Source organism: Morone saxatilis, unplaced genomic scaffold (assembly GCF_004916995.1).
Source record: "Morone saxatilis isolate NCDOM2014 unplaced genomic scaffold, NCSU_SB_2.0 Contig22, whole genome shotgun sequence".
Lineage (NCBI taxonomy): Eukaryota > Metazoa > Chordata > Actinopteri > Moronidae > Morone > Morone saxatilis.
The window spans coordinates 11004468-11020306 of record NW_023339785.1 but is presented as its reverse complement, the minus strand read 5'-3'; positions in this window follow the sequence as shown (position 1 = coordinate 11020306).

Below are 15839 nucleotides of genomic sequence, written 5' to 3'. Positions count from 1 at the left end.
GTTACCTTAGAAAAAGGCAGTTTTTGTCTTCAGACGCCACAAGTCGTCTTCCATGGAGTCCGCCATGTTGAACTGCCATGGTTCTACAGTACAGGATGAACCAAAGGAGTCGCTATCTGCAGACTACTAGATGCCTTTAATTTGCTACATTAGCAAGCAGCAACAGTTGATAAAAGCAGTGATCAATTTCAGCAGGTAAAATCAATAGTTGGTGGGTAGAAATGAGAAGCTTGCTTTTTCTACCTCTGTCTGAAACCAACAACCTGTTGCTTTGAAAATTACTATGAATTTTGAGCAACAATTCTTCTTACGTTATTATTGTAAACTCCATAGAACGGAAAGCCTGACAGGTAGGCTTATCAAACAATCTCAAGTCAATTCAAGTTGATGACACCCTTTAGCTGCAACAGCATGAAGGATTGTGGCCTAAGAAAAACTGTCTAGCTATAACTTTCCCATTGCTGAGGCCTCTACTTTCCTACAATAGCAGGGTGGATGGAACGAGTGATTTTGTGACTCACTTGAAATTATAGCCTCAAACACTTTATTTCTGTCTTCCTGTTGGTTTTATGCTCTCCTCTGAGGCACAGTGGTGATGCAGCGCCTCTCATGGAGAAAAAGAGTGCCGACACCCCGTCCGCTCCACACCCACCATGGTCATCTCCATCCTTACTAATCTAACAGCGCCCTCCCCCCACCTTGTCCCCCCTTTTCACAACTTCAAAGCACTGCTTTACCCATTACCCTTTGGCAGGAGCTGCCTGGACCACACTGACATTCATACGCTATTTAGAGCCATTAGGTCACCAAGGTCAGCACTTAACTTACATTTTAACAGCTTCAGGCAGCACTGTTTTTTTTCTCTCTCTTTTTTTACATTGTTATTGTTGTTTTTTGCTGCACACTGCACACAGGGCAGTGAATTGCTCATTAGGAAGGGCTCTGGTGCCAGAACCTGCTGAAAAGGGGAAAGTGGGGGGAGAAACATTCAAAGCCACATTGTTAGTCATCACAGTTATAGCATCTGACGAATTAGCACCGCAGGCTATCCTTGTAACCTTGTGGAGAACATCTTGATTCTTTTCGAGGAAGATGAGATAAAGGCCAAGGATATGTCATTTTAAATCACCTTTTGTAGAATAATACACTAAATGGCAAATAATGACAGACCATCAGGCAAGTTTTTCCAGTTTCCCTTCAAAGAGCAATCGAGGTTCATAAATTTCTTGATGGAGGGAAGGTTCACTTGGTCAGGAACAAGACTTAAGAGGGAGAACCATAACATGTCAAAGCTGTCTGTGGCAGGGCAAAAATGAAATATGGTGTCAAAAGTCCATTGCACAACCCTTCAAAATAAAAGAGTCACACAAATAACAAAAAGCAAAAAACAACCAGAGATATCAGACAAATTATCTGGTCATGATCTTGTCCTTCGTCACATTTAATGTGTTATTTAGTCTGCCTTAAGGAAAGTGTGACAGAAGGCAAAATGTTTTTGGCTATGAACCATCACAGCAACAGTCACAACTAATTTAGCTTGTTTACTTTTTGCTATCACGACTTATTTTTTACACAGCAATAAATTAATGTCAACACGGAGCATTGTTACATAACCATCTGGCATTTGTGCAATGAAACAGATGCAAGTAAGTGCTGATTGTTATGGAGTAACACTTGAAAAAGATGTGTTAAAAAATTGGGGAAAGAAAGATTTATAACACAGAAACAATAAGTATTGGCTGGATTTATGATTACAGAAATATCATAAAATAATTGCATTGTACTGTGACAAGCTCATACATTTCATTCCAATTGTTTAGTTTGTGTTTTGTCATGGTGCATTTTTACCAGAAGCAGTGTTATATGAATGCGTGGACTTAATTCCTCCACTATTATAAAGTGATGATGCATTTTCATATTGTATACGTATGTCTCTGTAAAATGATGAGAATGTATAATGAAGAGTAACTGAAATGAACTCATCCCTGATAGCTTGAGCTGGGAGCAGAGTATTCAGTCAAATAATTGCATTAAAATAACATGAACATTTTATTTGCTGTGTGTTTCTGTTAAGCCCTGCAGCCATGAGTCTCTTTTGTTTCTTTTCTTTTCCTTGTTCAAGGTGTCTGATCACTTCTCCTGGAGCAAATCCCAGTGTCACATCCCAGCCGCGCACATGAGCAAGCTGTATATTAACTTTAATTTCCTAATGACAAATGCGATTCTACTGCAGCATTGGTATGACATTCATATTTGATTAGCCTCTATATCTCACTTCAAAGGTCTCAAACTAGCTAGCAAGATTTCTTGGTAAATATACAGCACGTCACTGAGCAGACAGCAGACCCTTATTGCCTGGCAACTCCCCATAGGCTGCTATTGCTCATTCACAGCTCTGTGAGATGTCAGGGTTTGGCGCTTATGAAAATTGAACTCCAAACTCATCTTCACCCCAGGCCAGAAAATGCTGAACAATGCCTTGTCGTATTCACAAAGCGGAGAGACTAATATGTGAAGTGAAGCAGGCATCAACAAACCTAATGTCACTGTTTGACGTATTGATCGAGAGAGAAGGGGAAGGTGTGTGTGTGCGGATGTGGTGAAGGGATATGAAAGGAGAGTGTGTGTGTAAAAGAGAGAAGAACGGTTGCCTTTATTAAATTCCACCAACATTTATTCCAAACATTAATTTCATTGCGCTATCAGAGCCGTTTCAGGGTTGAGGAATGAAGGAAGAACAGGAACAAATTGCTTTCAAGTTCTACAGAGCATTCCCTCTGGATGGCACAGACTGGGACGCCTCTCTCCCTAATTAAATCCCCCCGTTGTATTTAAAAAGCGTAAGATGTAATTAGAACATTTAGTTTCATTTAAAAACACTTGAATTTCTTCCCTCCTACATGCCACAATTTAATTATATTCAGCATATCGTGGAGTCCTGACAGGAACAGAGAGTTGCTATAGAGATGACCACGGCTGAGCTGTGCTTGGAAATCCTTCAGAGTAGTGAGCCTTCACATAGCGAACCGAGCTCACACACACGCACACACACAAACAAAACCACTATATGCAAAGAAGCACAAGGAACAGACTACCTCTCTATCATTTTGTGCTGTAGATGCATGCAAATATGCAAACACATACATAAACTGCCACGTTCTCAACAGCTGAGCCAGCCAGCACCGCCACCAAGCAGCAACAAACAAGCACATTGTTTCAGGTGCCAGCCTCTTGCACCGATACAGGACACAGGAGTTGCACCTTTATCACTGGGAGCAGAGAGAGCCACCCTACTCCTCCCCCTCGCTCGCTCTCTCTCTATCTGTCTGAACCGACCTCCCTCCCTCTTTTCCTGCCTCTCTGCGTTCTGGAGCTGCACATGCTGCCGTAGGTGCCTTCCTCACAGCTCTCCCCCTCGCTGTCTCGATTGGAGCTTTTGAAGGCAGCGCAGCAGAAATCAATAGCGATGTGATGGCGGCTGTCACAGTCATTAGATACCCTTTTCTGATGGAAGAATGGACTGCATTCCTGGTCCTCAATACAGATCAATTATCCTGAGCCACTCAAGGAACAGTCAACAGGACACCTCATACACATACTCTCACAGACAATCATTTTCTGACCTATTTGCCCTCCACTCTCTATTAGCTATAATTTCATGTAGTTGCTGTAGTAAGTCACAATATTCTTCCAGACACCAGTTATGGTGCATTTAAGATTCAATGCTGAGAAGAATTTTCTTTCACAGAGAGATTCACAAGTCATACCCATGATTTATTCTCTGCTTTACAAATCAATAGTTATAATACCCAGCTATTGGCAGCCAGCAGAAGAGAGGTCACAGATATGTTAGAGACGGGTCTTTGTGCCATGCAGAATATACAGTATAATGCTTCAGGGTCTTATAATGCTCAGCTTAGACATGGCTGCTTACCGTTTGGTAAGCAGCGAAAGTTCAGCGTCGCACCCAAACCTAAATTCTAGTTAAAAAAAACAAAAAAATTTAAACGTGCTTCTAAAAAAACTCAACCAATGAGGAAAATAATAACTTGGAACACCAAACACCCCTAAAAAAGATGATATAACTGAGCACAATAAAGACATAGGCGGGCTTACCGTTTGGTAACGCAGCCGAAAAGTTCACGTGCCAGCCCAAAATAACTGCTCTAAAAAAACTCAACAATGAGAACATAACTTGAAGGCAGCAAAGGCACCTAAATCAAAGAAATACACTGAGGGCAGGCTGAAATATTATAGGGAGAATATAACTGAGCACAATAAATAGATAAAAGCGTAACATAGAAGCTGCTAATCACGATTTATGACTATAGTGTTTGGAATGATTTTTTAATGAATGTATCAGTTTGTATGGTGGATTACCAAGAAATCCAAAACCCAGCAGAATATGGTTAGAGACACTCTCAGTACTCTGGTATTAAAGCAAATATGAGTAGATTTTTTATGTGATCATTATTTATTTATATATAATAACTGGCAAGCTTTTATTTACATAAAAATAAGACAAAATGGCAGGCTATGTGTTACTCTCAACAAATTCATCTTCAGTCATCCTATCTGAACATTTAATTGCCTATAAAAAAATTTTGGTTTTAACTGATGGTTATTAAAAAGATCAGAAAAATCAGAACATGTGCTGATCTGGTTGGAAGATCGTTGTCTATGTTTGTGTAAACTACTTAATTAAGGTTTGACTGAGGTTGTCATCAAGGTTAAAGAGGCTTTTGACTTTAACGTTGCAATGGTGGTTGGCACACTGAACTTAATACATTATTTCTAGGAAGTGATATAAATGGTAGATTTAATAATGCATTAATTATGATTTATAGGAACATCAAGTGACTCAAAGAGCTGCATGGAGTGATGATATTCGTCCAGTGGACTGAGCAGCCAAGTCCCAGCTGTATCACACATGTCTAGTTATTTCTGCAATGGTTGATTCAAATAAACCCCACACAGCCTGTCACAGCAACTCTGCCCTCTTTGCTACAAGCTGAACATTTCCATTACCTCTCGCTCATAGATAAACTAACTTAAAAGTGTGTCCTCTTCGCTTCCACTGGCACTAAGACACTTTCACAGCAATCAGAAAATGCATTGAACAACTCATTCTTTCTGACAACCCTGCCCCCAAGCTACGTTTTTAAATCATCCTAGATTTCGAACTGCAAAAAGAGTCACAGCCACAGTCTGTGAGCCTGTACTGTGGCACAGTAATGCTTTGAGCCTATTGCTAATGCCAGCATGCTAACATGCTCAGAATGGCAATATTAACTTGCTGACATTTAGCAGGTATAATATAATATGTCACCATGCTAATATGTGCTAATTATCACTAAACACATTTGGTCATAAACCAAAACTATTGAACAAACTAAAATGTTTGACCTGATGATGGAACTAGATAAAAAGTAGAGACCACAAATAGTATTACAATTCATTTTGAGGAGAACACAAATTTGTGTCTGTACAAAATGTTATCTTATCTGTTCAGATGTCTCACAGTAAAACTGAAAACTTTGATCTACCCAATGAATGGAGCATGTCTAGATGTGGAGACAACCTCGTGTACGCCATCCTTCCCTTTATGTAGATGCACTCAAATTTGTTCCATCTGTTTTTGCTGCGTTTTCCGGAAATATGCCAAAAGAAAGCATTCCTGCACAGCGAAGCAGCACAGTCGTGATGGTGAATGATGTTATATTCTGGATAGAAGCTTTTTTACCAAAAAGAATATATTCAGATGTAAACCCTTTCTAATCACCAACATTTTGATTAGTAACTGTAGCTGATTAAAATAACATTTATTTTGTCATTTAATTGCATTACGCTCCCCAACACCGGCCTTAATTAATGTGTTCCCCTATGGGCACCAGCATACTCCAACAGAAGTCGGAAACCCCCTCCCCCTGAGACACATTTCCAATGTCAGAATTGTGGGAGCTGCATCCGGCAATTTTTCGAAAACTGACAATCTGACATCTGACCACCTTGCACAGGGACTGCAGGTGTGCAGAGGTGAGGAAGGAAGCAGGGTTTTTATTCTTTTCACATGAACAAATGAGTGCATCATGAATGCCTTCCATGGGAGAGTGTCTGAGTGAGTGCTCCATTATCTCCATTATATTTAAATGATTATCGAATTTCACTCCTTTTTTATGAGGCAGGCTTTTCACCCCACCTACGAGTCTGGCCATTAAGGGCAGTTATAAACACTTTTCCCTTCCAAGGTCACACAATGTGTTCTATGAACTACTCTTTCTAAGTATACCCCAGTCTTGGTGTATTGCTTCAAAGCTTAGGGCTCTGACATTAACCCCCCATGTCCCCACCGAAAGGCCCTCTCTGGGTGTTTCGTATGGATGTTAAAATTTAAGACGGATAAGGGAGATCAGTGTGAGCAGGGGGGCATTTTAACACTCAGATGAGAACAGCTCTCTGTGCAGCATGGGGCCTGACTGGCTCAAGGAAACATTAGAAGGTGTTTGTGTGTGCGTGTGTGCATGTGCATGTGTGCGTGCATGTGTGTGCATGTGTGTGCATGTGTGCGTGCGTGTGTGTGTGTACACCTGTGTGGGTAGTCGTGCACATATGTGTGAGTGTTTGTGTCTCTACGAATATCTACATGGGTCCAAAAGTGTCCAAAGAAGCCGCAGTGAGCAAGTTATGGTGTGATGTCAGGTCTAATTAGCCAGCCTTGCCTAAGGCACATTACTCACAGACCACTGGGAGGAGGAAATAGGGAGAAGAGAAGGGGGGGGGAATAAAAAGGCCACATAGGGAGCATTCACTACCATTTTAGCTTCATCTTCACTGCTTTCTCACTAGGAACGCGACAAGCCTTTGATAAGGGCACACACACCCCACTCAAGACCTCGTATCACCCTCCTCCTGTTCCTTTATGCCTCCCCACGCTCAACGCCTCCTTCCCAACACACAGCTGCCTCTTCAAGCACTTAGAGGAAGAAAAAAAAATGTGGCTTGAAATTAAGTTGATACGATCTGAGGATTTAAAAAAAATGTTTTAGGCTGTGCTGTTACCTTGGAAACACATTTGTGTCCATGGTTAGGTTGATTGGAAGCACCTTACCTTAATGATGAAGTGGCTGTCAACAAGATATATGTGATTAGAAACAAAGACGCACACCCAGGAATTTTCAAGAAGAGGGCCTGCAGGTAGTAAAACAATTTTGGTGTAAGGCCTTGGACTGAAAATGCATGTTATTCACCACATCCCTGGTGAAAAGCCCTCATCAGGAGGGTTATTATTGGAGAATATGTGGCTGATTACTGACAGGTCAAGTACAATGCTCACTAATCAGCCCTATAAAAGGACTATGCTCATTCAATTATAACCACCATAGGCCTCTTTTCTCAAGACATAGAACACCTAGAGTAATTAGCGAAGTGGGTCTACATCTACTTGATCCAGAACTAAGTGTAAAAAGGTCAACAGGTTAAAACGGAAGTGTGTGTTTTGGTCTCTGTGTCATTCAGACTTCAGTCAGTTCTGTCTGCTATGGTATTCACTGGGAATACAAATGCCTAAAATAACACCATTCCCTCTAACAGTTTTCATTTCATCTGCTGCCCATGTGTTGCCCTTTGGGTCCAGCAGATCATTTAATTGTCCACTCTCAACCCTGCTCCACCTCCTTTGTACCAGGATGAAAATATCTGTAATGCACCACTTTGCCTGGCACTGAAAACAAACAAACCAAAAAAACCTTTAGTTCAGACTGTTTTGTCCTCACTTGACATATCTGCAATGAAAGCTACAAATCATAAGAAGTATGGAAGTGTATTGACGACAAAGGATTTGACAGAGCTACTCAGTCCATGAGTCAACCTTTAACAGCGCACAGGTAAGGCTTCGTAAGGGCAGAATTACATTTGCGCGCTAGGGAGGACAAAATCGTGACAAATCATTTGAGGATGCAAAAGGGGATTAAAGCCAAGGGATTAACTGTAACTACATTTGCGTTACAGCAAGAGAACGCTTGTAATGGTCAAAACTGCTCAAACTTCTCAGCGCAAACTCAAACTGAGAGCAGAGAATCACCTGTTCAATGGAACCATTATAAGAAAAACATTTATGAATGAGGCTCATTGTCACTTCTGAGCCAATCTATGAACCCATTAGCAATTGCCTGAAGATTTAGCCTCTGGGGGAAATAGCCAATGTTTCAGGTCTTCCAGTGTAGCCAGCATCCAGACGAATATCTAGGCTAAAACTTCCTTTCCCAATTCCTCTCATTCCTCTCATGATTAGTCAATACAACTTGGACTACAAATACAACCCAGAACACTTCCAAAACTTTTGTCCCTTGCCTACAGATTCTGCATTGTGCCAATATGTTAATATATAATGTTGCCTGAGCCTGATATGTGGTGGTTGGGTTTGCTGTGATTTAATCTGACTCCATGTGGGATTCAAAAAACTTGCATTTATTCCATTTATTATGCCCATAATATTATTATTATCTGTGCACTCTCAAAGGCTGACTTTCAGTCTAAGAAACACTCAGAATGTGTGCAGTGCTCTCTGAAATCTTTTGTTGTCAATATACCTCTAGTAAAGGTTTAGAGTTCAAATGCTGGGTGTGATAAAAAAAAAGATATGATACACACAAAAGAATGGAAGATACAGGAGATGTGCCAGACACCTTTAAATGAAACATAATTTGCAACCTCACTTGAGATGACCTTTTACATTTTATAAGAGTCCATGATGGCAGTAATGCTGCCCTCGCCATTTGTGGCTGTCAGGAGAGTGCATGAAAAATGTTTGGGAATTTGGCTCTCGTTTAACAAGGTGAAAGTTGCCATCAACAACAAAAAATTGTGGTACAGTATTAAAATTTAAGATTAGATAGTGGATTTCATGTTAGAATGGCTAATGGAAACATGTCTGCCAGCAAAGAAACTTCTCCCAGTCAGGGGAGAGTTGTAGCGCCTAAAAGGGAAGACGAGTAACCCAAATGTCCTGTAACCATTTATTATGATGTTTGCTTTTAAATGTGAATTTAAAAAAGCCCCCAATAGTCTTGTGGAGGTGCAGGCACTGAGAGAGAAACAGTGCCATGTTGTTTATTTACTCTTCTTAAAATTAATATTGGCCATTGAGGCTTTCAGTACTTTTATAGCTTGTAGCTGAATATCTGCTGTTTGGAGTTCTGATCCTCTGTTACTGTTCTTATACTTTCCTCTAACAGATTTTAGTATCATCAGTTCCATCAAGAAGAAACATTTTTTCTATTTTTTCCAATTAAGGTTTAAAATAATTCATTATTCATTAAAAACACAATTTCTGTTTTATTTCAATGACACTGTTTGGAATTCTGGGATAAATTGAAGAACTGTATCATGATCCTTATGCAAGATTCATAATATTTATTGGAAGTGATTTTCTTGCTAAACAAATTTGCATATTCACATAATAAGCATTACAAATGACTATAAGGTTAACTATTCATACCATGAAGCAAATGAGTACTTGATTAAAAACACAACAAACCAACAACTCCAACCCCTTAATGCCTGCAGCTTCATGAAACTCCTGCTGTTTTCCAGTAAAATAACTGACTCACATTTGACTTCACTGTACAAAGTTGTTTCACTCAACAGCAAAAACAGTAAATCAGGCTCAACAACATGTAAAAACCACTGATCCATCCATCCAGTGCCAGTAAGTATGTATCTACCAAACTGAGATCGTGGTAACATTTTACAGGACCTGATATTTATCATGCAGACTGCCAAACCTTATACAACAAAACACCTGCAGCCATAAACAGGAACTCACAGTCAGACTGAGCTGTCTTGTCTTTAACCAAGTGTTTTTTACTCCCCTTACTCTGTGCAAAAACATCCACAATACCAGCAAATGTTCTTGATCATCCTGGCTCTCAGACACTTTCTTTATATGTCCTTATTTGAAAACAAGTGCTATGCTTCACAGTTTGTGTGTCAAATAACCCCTTCTGGAATTTACCGAAACGAGTCGGAAATCAATTTTAACGTTACAGATGAACTACATCGGTACGCGGACCCCTGGATTGATCTAAATGTACCATGAACCAGTCAATGGTCCAATTCTTAAGTTATCAATTGTTGACTGAAGGTTTGCTGCTAACATCTGCACTCTTGTGAAAGGTCAATGCGAGGTTCTCCCGACAACAGCATTGTAAGAACAGAATGCATCGCATCAAATTGTATCAAATCGCACAAAATTGCTCTGTATTAAAATGCATCATGCCTGAATCATATCGTAGCCCATGCATCTAGATATGTATCAGATCGTCTTAGAAGGGAAAGTTGTACACCCCTAGTGTCCAGTATTTTGAAACTTACTAATCTCCATGCAGCTACTGCTTTTTGTGGAGAAACTCAGTTGGTGCAACTCACTACACAAAGACCCAATCCAGCAGTGACAGTGGCAACTCCATTATCAATATATGTAGATATGTTTAAAAACTTTGAGCCTTTAGCAAAAAAGCACTTCTTTTGTCACTTTTGTTTAACAACGAGCCTAAGTCACTTTTCTACAAACATTTGGAGGTGTTATTGCTGGAACTAATGAAAACCTTCACAATAAATGCATTCAATTTTGCAAAACACCAGGTGGCTTTTATTGTGAAGCAGCCACAGGAGATGCAATTTATTTGGCAAGGTTAACATTGATTGCGATGGAAAAAAGAAAATACTTCTACACATATATTTTAAGCACCTTTTGTAGGTGTATCAGTTTTAATGATCACAGGAAGGAATGTTAAGAGAAGAAACAGACACACTGAAGCTTCTAGTTTGATGAATAACAAATAGTGCTGTGTGCAGCAGGAGGGGTCCGGGAGTGAGTAAGTTGAACACACAGTATCCCAAGTGTAACTGTGGCAGTAGGTGCTGTGGGGGCCATGATCACCCCAACTCTGACAACCCTACATGCCACCTCCTGGCTTCACCATTCATAGGACACCTTGAAGCTAGTAATGTAGTCTCTCCAGCATGTTCTGGGTCTGCCTCAGAGTCTCCTCACAGTCAGCATGCTTGAAATACCAGCAAAAGCGAGGGGGCCAGGAGAATCTGAACCTTAATCACTTTAACACTCCTAATTAGAAAGCCACTTCCTAAATCTCTAAAAATGAAAAAAGTAAGACCAGCACTCTTTGGAAAGCCTCATTTTATCTAGGGAAGAAATTCTGACTCTGTGGTGCTGATCGTTATTACGCTCAGCTGAAAGTGTACATCAAAGATCATGGAGTCAGATGAAACCAAAAGGACAATGTCATCTGCAAACAGCTGTTCTTTGTTATTCTGTCCACAGATATCACAAACATGAGAAACACAATCTTGACACTACGTTTTTTGCCATTGTTCCTTAAAAAACTGCTCTACATCTGTCAGGCTGCATATAGAACATTTACATAAGCTCGCTTCTCTAGTGTGTGCTCTGGTAACGTACTTTGCTTAATCTATCCAAGATCAATACATGACTGTTAAAGAAATCAAACAAGAACTCACCACTGGGGTTCTGATTGCAGACATTATTTCTCCAAATCACACACCTGAAAATGTGAGCATTAAAGGTGGTCAGTGTGCCTCAACCAAAGTGCTCATCAGATGGTTGAATTTGCCATATTTCAGGAAAATTGAGTTCTACAAACAGCCTTCTTCACTGCTTGCTTCATTCATCATCCATCCACCAGACGGTAAAATATGGATCCAAATAATAGAAATTGGAATTGTGTTTTTCAGCTGTAGTCTCTGAAGTGTAGAAGTAATCCAAATGTAATTAATAGTGTATGGGTGTGTGTGTGTGAGATATCTTTAAAATTGCAAATCATTTTACCTTCACCTCTACTAGACGTCCTCATTCTAAAAGTTTATCCTTCACCTGGACAGCCTGAGGCTCCCGCACAATGCAGATGAGGTTCCTCACGCCACAGTGAAAACACACGCATAAAAACACTCACAGCTGTATTTGAATCTAACCAGACATGATGCATGCAGTCCCACATGTAGAGAAAAAACATTTACCCATAGGGCAGCAAAATTCCAGGATTCTCCCTCGATCTTCTATTTTCCTCTCTATAGATGATGCACACTCGGGCACAAACTAACTCTTACTCAAAGATGAAGAAGAAAAAAAGACTCCAGCCTGTTTCTTTGAATTTCCTCTCAGGACCATATTAAAGAGCTAGAGTGAATCAAACCTTGCCAAATCTATTGGGTTTTGAATAAGAGCATGAAAGAGTACAGGGATAAGGACTGCCAGTCTGAATTCCAGAGATAAGTTTTGACGTTAAGGCTGTATCTATGCAAGACGCAATCAGACTCTAGAGTACACAGCAAAGACAAGGCTGGCATTCAGAATAATGGCAGCCATGACAGCTTTAGATAAACAGTCAGCTGCTATTGGGGTCAGTGTCTTTCTAGCACAGCACCTGCTTCACTCTGTCATTTATCCATCCTTCCATCTATCTGCCACCCTGCACAGTACTCAGCTGATTAAACATCAGTGACTGATCTATGAAGCAGTCTAAAGTTAATGTATTTTATTTTTCAAGCTAATTTGCATATACATACAAATTACTCTTTGAAGCATTCACTTAATTCTTCCACTCCATCAGACATAGACTTGCAAGCTCGAATACTTTATCTTAAACGGTATCTGTGTGCAGTGGTTAACACTGTTAGCTCACAGCAAAAAGGTCCTGATTGACTCAGTGTTTCCCCCCCCCAAGGCAAGGCCAGTCAACTTTACTTGTACAGCACATTTCTCCATTGAGACTGAAACTGAAAGCTAAAACTAAAATAGAATAAATTACATGAAATTGGTAAAGTAAAAGTAAAATAGCAGTCACAAGTCACAGAAAACAACAATTATTGTCAACATCTAAAAAAAGACTAGAGTTTAAGTAAAAGTAATGTAAAAAGATGAGTAATAGGAGTTAAGAAGTTTCAGATCTTCTGGAAGTTTGTTGCAGTTTGTGGAGGATTTAAGCTAAAAGCAGCTTCCTCATGTCTGCATTTAATTGTGGTAACAATTATCATCAGACCAGTGTCAGCCGACCTCGTGGGTTGAGACTGTAGCAGAAAATCAGAGATGTATTGTTGTCCTAAACCATTAGTGATTTTTAAATGAGAAGTAGTATTTTAAAATAGATTCTCTGACAGAGTGAAATCAAGTGAAGAGATTAGAGAATTGGAGTCATGGGGTCTATTTTTTGTTCGGACTTGAGTAGCAGTGTTCTGCATGAGCTGCAGTGTCTGAGAGCTTGTAGTCCAACCTACTGAGAACAAAAGCATTTACATCTCAGTTGGACACACATTCAGTGGTAAAACAGACTGATTTTGTTCTTGTTTTGTTGTAGCTGTTAAGAAATAGTAAAAAAAATAATAATAATAATCATATTTTCAAAATGTACTTATTAGCTCTTTTGCTGAGATGAGGTGAGATCAAGCTAGTGCCAAGAGTTGATCAGCTTAGTTAATAATACTTACCCCAATTTGCATTTATGAGCAGTATACAGACATTTAAATATATTATATTATTATTATCTTATATACCATTTCTGACAATAGATCGTCCTAAATGTTACACACTGGAACTTTAAACTCTAAATCCACATGTGAATCATAAAGAATTTGGTGACAGTTTTCCCTCAAAAAGCAGAAAAACAGTTTACCAAAGTATTTTCAATCACAAACCAAGTCCTAAAAACAAAACATATCTTTGTCACTGGATGCCTGCGTAATAATTACCATAGAATGAGTAAAAACAGTGAAGTGTTTTCCAATTACTGCATATAATTTCAATCAGCAATGACAAATTATTGCTTAACCAGCTCAGATTAATCAGTTAATCACTAAAAGCAGTCCTCGTGGAAATTAGGTTCAGACAATTTACCTTAAAGCTTGCAGAGCTGTCTTCACTGGTGACAGCTTCAGCTGTTTCAAACTCAGTGATAGTGAAAGTATTTATATGATAGCCTATAGTTTGCTTTTGTAACGTATAACTTGTCAGTTTTATGGGTGATGGGTGAAATATGGTCTCGAATATCAAATCACGCATTCAGCACGGCCAGCTGTAGCTGTGAAAAACAGGATGAAATTAAGGTACTTTAAAACTCTTATGTTCACACTGCAAACCATAGCGCTCAGTTCTGATTTATTGCTCAGAGCTGATTTTTGAGATGTGAATGACATATGAGCAAAGAAATTAGATTTGGGTCACTTTTGCCTGCAGTGTGAATGTAGCCTTAGTGTTTGTAACCGCAATCTACATCAAACATCATATTTCAAATCTGAACGCATGACCATGATACACATATTTTTAGATTCAGTGTGATTTACACTTCCTGAGGCTATCATCTACTCCGATGTCCATCCAAAGCTATCACAGAAAGAATGTGTTCTATATAACTTCAGAACCTGCCTGAGAATAATAAAATTTTTAAGTAACCCAGTGTACATGCATGGCTACAGTGCAAGGGGGAACGGTTACTATGTAATTCAGCTTACTGTTAATGGCACCAATTGGTCAAAGTAGAAACAAATACAGTGCAAAAAAAAAAAGCTGAATTCATAGCCAGTGCTGTAATTAAGACCACCTTTGTCGAGTCCAAGGCTAGTCGAGACTGAGCCATGGCCAAAGTCCAAATGAGAGAGACCGAGTCAAGACCGAGACAGAAAAAAAAGATTACTTTGGCCATTGAATTAGAAGAGTTTTAGCAGCCAGGCATATGATTGCAAGTGACACTGACCATGGTTACCAGCCCCCCCCTCCCCGTCAGGGTAGTTCGCAATGGATTTTTAATTAAACCAACACCCGTTTCCTCAACAAGCGCGCTTCATCAATGATTTGTCAGCTCACAGCTAACTCAGTAAAAACCGTGGCGACATTATACTTCCTGTTTACAGAGTGGTGTGCATTGTCAAACTCCTCCTCTACTACTTTGGAATAAAGACAAAATGACCAAAAATACTCAAACTACAAAACTGCTAAAATGGAATGATCGGACAGGAAAATGTATTTCTATGTATTTGTACCCAATTACTGTATGTGTTATTTCTCTGAGTATCAGCTAAATGTATCAGCACTATGTGGATGTCTTCAACCACTTGGTTGATGAGCAGCAAATATGCCTCAACATGAGAGATAAGATGGCACTGCTTGATGAGTGAGTGGGTGTATGAAGTGTTTAGTGAACATCCTGCTCCAACTAATTTGTGATGCAGGAAGCCAAATTAAGGCAAATAATTTAGTCCTTACCGAGAGTCACGCCACGGCAAAACACTATAAATCAATGCCGCCACAGAATGCGCCAGCTGGATGTTTACCGATCAAAGCAACATATTGTATCTTGTGGGGAGAAGAGAGGTTTTAATACCACCAAGCAATATAGTCAGGAGATCCGAGGTTGTTATCACACCATGGGGGTATTGGCAGTTCACATTCATTGGTTTTAACATGACTCACTGCCTCCTCGCTAAGACAGAGCACCAACAGGAGATTGACTCTAAAAATAAAGACCTGGCACCATCAGCATTTCCTCACATACTATACATCTTGCACTGGTACTGACACAGCCGCCAAGGCGTCGTGCACAAAGGACCAGTCAGAATACTCCCTCAATCTGGAGGAAAAAAAACGCAGAGCTCTGTATGAGCAACAGCGAGGAGTAGCAGGATGCTCTCATTGACATACTCGCAAAAGGTTTTTGGTGCGAATTTGGTGACGCAAAGAAGGATATCTGGAGTGTATGTCAGGATTTAACACGTTAAGAGGAAAGGCTTACAGCAACATCTACTAGCACATG